The sequence below is a fragment of the Anolis carolinensis genome, chromosome 6, assembly GCF_035594765.1.
Source record: "Anolis carolinensis isolate JA03-04 chromosome 6, rAnoCar3.1.pri, whole genome shotgun sequence".
NCBI lineage: Eukaryota > Metazoa > Chordata > Lepidosauria > Squamata > Dactyloidae > Anolis > Anolis carolinensis.
The window spans coordinates 71,397,179-71,400,967 of NC_085846.1; positions in this window are offsets into that span (position 1 = coordinate 71,397,179).

Consider the following 3,789-nt stretch of genomic DNA (forward strand, 5'->3'; position numbering starts at 1 on the left):
TGGTGTGGCTGCTTAATATTACAATTTTGGTGAAGATTGTTCATTAAAAGCCAATATAGAGCAACCTACCAAACTAGGGAACTTCTGTCAGACCCAGGATCAAATTCAGTTTCAGCTCTATTTTTGAGGTCTACATTCTAGTAGTAAACGGGGTCAAAGGCAAAAATGCCAGGAGACCAGAATACGAGCATATTTTAGTTTAAAGCTTTCACTACCATCAATAAATGCATTTCAATCTGATAGCCATGGTAAAATATGGTATAAAACAGAAGCAGGCCTTGTCACTTGGGGAGTCCCAAAGTGGACTGAATCCAGGCCTCCAATCCTTGCACCAAGCCAAAACCGAGCTCACTAACCATGACTTCTGCCCTACTAAAGGCTCAATAAATCACACAGCTGTTGCATGTCTGTCACTGGAAAAAATGATAAAAAGGAAGAAGTAGGATTGGCCTATGGTATGTTTGTTAACTCGCATGTTGCCTAGCATTTTATCTGGGCAAATGTGTGGCATTCAAGTAGTACATATCCCATAATTCTTACAATTGCCTATAGTTGATGGGAAATATATTCTAGCATTTGTTTAAAATCATATTGTCTATTATATTCCTATATATAAAATTGAATAGGTAATTGAGATGCTATCTGCCTTATCCCCTTTAAATTAGAAAAATTGTAGCTATAATACTGAAGAAGGGGGATCAGTGCAGATATTCTCAAGTTAAAGAAAGCCTAAGGGTCCCAACGGATTTCAGACTAGTTTTCCCTAGTTCATAGAATCATAAGAGTTAGAAGAGACCACAACAGCCATCCATTCCAACTCCTTGCCATGCAGGAATACACAGTCTAAACACTCCCACCACATAGTGGTCCAGCGAGGAGCTGCAGTGGTGCAATGGGTTAAACCCTTGTGCCAGCTGGACTGCTGACCTGAAGGTTGGGTTGCTAACCTGAATCTGATGGGGTGAGCTTCTGTCTCAGCTCTACCTTGTGGGGACATGAGAGAAGCCTCCCAGCAGGATGGTAACATAGCTAGGCATCCCCAGGGCAATATCTCTGTAGACTGCCATTTCTCTTACACTAGAAGCAACTTGCAGTATGTTATCAAGTCGCTTCTGAAATTTAAAAAAAGCGGTCCAGGGAAGGAGATCACCATAATCTGAGCTGAGCACAATTTAAGTAGCTTTCATTGCGGTGTCTAGCCTTACCAGTAGGGGGGGAACTTTACATACAAATCTGATAAATCTGCATTGGTGGCAACACTGGACTGATCAGCCAAGAAAAAAAACAGTCCTCTGTGTTAAACTTGCATCTGGAGTAAGAAGAGAATGGGAATACACTACTCTCTTGACTACAAAATAATGTCAAGCCATTACTGTAACCAGAGCTTGTTTTTATATCTTTGTTTCTGGACATGTGAGGCTAGCTGAAAGTAAAAATATCATTGCTATGCTGGCCAAGTGGGCAATCACGTTTATTGCCATACTTTAAAAAATTCAGGGCTAGATTACAAGTTTGATTAAATTTAAAATGCAATAATGTAATTCACATCCTGCTGGCTAGATATATGAGCAAACAAAATGCAGACTTCCATGGTGATATTTCTTGACGTGTGGTTGCGTATATATGAACATTTATTATAGTGGGAATGAGGGAGATATTCTCAAGGGAAAACAAAACTAGATTGGTCTGAAGTTATTATAAACTGAAAATGGCAAGGCATTCTCAGTAGCTTGTTGCTAAGCAGCCAGTAGAAGTCTTTGGCCATCAGTTTTCTTCTTTCAATAGAAGAATCCAAGATTATTTTATGCTTTTCTTCATATGTAGAAGGGGACAGTATTCTAAAATGGGGTCAGAAACCATTTTGGAGATCTTTATCAATTTTAACTTGTCTGGGGCAGAGACCATCCTCTTGTAGTTATTCACCTTAAAGATGCACAGTGTCAAACACACACAACTCATGTTGAGGGATTATGATGATGGCTTGATATGTTGTTTATTCGTTCAGTCGCTTGGACTCGTGACCTCATGGACCACCCCGTGTCAGAACTCCCTGTCGGCTGTTGCCACCCCCAGCTCCTTCAAGGTCAAGCCAGTCACTTCAAGGATACCATCCATCCATCTTGCCTTTGGTTGATCTCTTTTCATTTTCCCTTCCATTTTCCCCAGCATCATTCTCTTTTCCAAGCTTTCCTGTCTTCTCATTATGTGACCAAAGTACTTGATCTTTGCCTCTAATATCCTTCCCTCCAGTGAGCAGTCGGGCATTATTTCCTGGAGTATGGACTGTTTGGATCTTCTTGCGGTCCAAGGCACTGTCAGAATTTTCCTCCAACACCACAGTTCAAAAGATCTATCTTCCTTCGCTCAGCCTTCCTTATGGTTCAGCTCTCGTATCCATAGGTTACTATGGGGAATACCATTGATTTCACTATATGGAGCTTCATTGCCAGCTTCATTGCCTCTACTCTTCACTATTTTATCAAGGTTGGTCATTGCTCTCCTCCCAAGAAGTAAATGTCTTCTGATGTTCTGGCTACAGTCTGCATCTGCAGTAATCTTCATGCCTAGAAATATAAAGTATGTTTCTGCCTCCAGGTTTTCTCCCTCTATTTGCCAGTTATCAATTTGTCTGGCTGCCATAATCTTGGGTTTTTTTATGTTTAACTGCAACCCATCTTTTACACTTTCTTCTTTCACCTTGGTTATAATGTTCCTCTCTTTCAGCCAACAAAGTGGTATCATCTGCATATCTAAGGTTGTTAATGTTTCTTCCAGCAATTTTAACTCCAGCCTTGGATTCCTTAAGCCCCTCATGTTGCATGATGTGTTCGGCATACAAGTTGAATAGGTAGGGTGAGAGTATACACCCCTGTCATATTCCTTTCCCAATCTTGAACCAGTCTGTTGTTTCATGGTCTGTTCGTACTGTTGCTACTTGGTTGTTAGATTTCTCAGGAGACAGACAAGTGACTTGGTATTCCCATCCCACCAAAAACTTGCCACCAAGGCTTAGTATACCGTTCCTTATATCACAAGATCCCAAGGCAGTATATAGATAAGATTGGTTTTAATGAATTTAGAGCAATTATAGTAATGTTTTAAACCATTGATGACACTACCATTTACCTGGGCAAAAATCCAAGATCCCAAAGCCTTTGTTAAGAAGTTATGTTTTAACGTAATACCAGAATGAAACCACCATTGATCCTCCAATTAAAGGAGATTCGATAACCAGGCCATCACTGCAAACCTGCCATATTCATATACTAAGTAATGCTCCCACTGATTGGAAACAGAAGACCCTCTATCAGAGTTTGGTCTTCTCTGACAAATGTATACAAAGATAGACCCCCTTCAAAAAACTTGTATTTAAGTTTGTATATATTGCAAGAGCACAAAGTCCTTAGGATTTGATTGTTATCACCAGAACCTTAAAACCAGCTCCTCCTTTAAAAAGAGCCTTGTGGTTTTGAAGACACCCCATCGGTAAATGACAGCTAAATGGCAGCTTTGTGTAAAGTGCATTGATATAATCTAATCAGGACATTACTTTTCTGTGCTCTGCCTTCTACGTATGTTCAGTTGTAGAAGTGGTATCCTGGCATGAACCAATGCTGCTCCCTCCATTGTTGTTCTTTCCTTTAGGTGTGTTTATCAGGACTCTCAAGATGAGCAACTGAACTTCAAAATCTGCCACAGCCCTCAAGCATTCCTTCCATGGTAATGTCCTCTGGCGTTCTTGTCCTGTTAACCCAGACCATGCTGAATTTACATTTTAAAAGTCCCTAA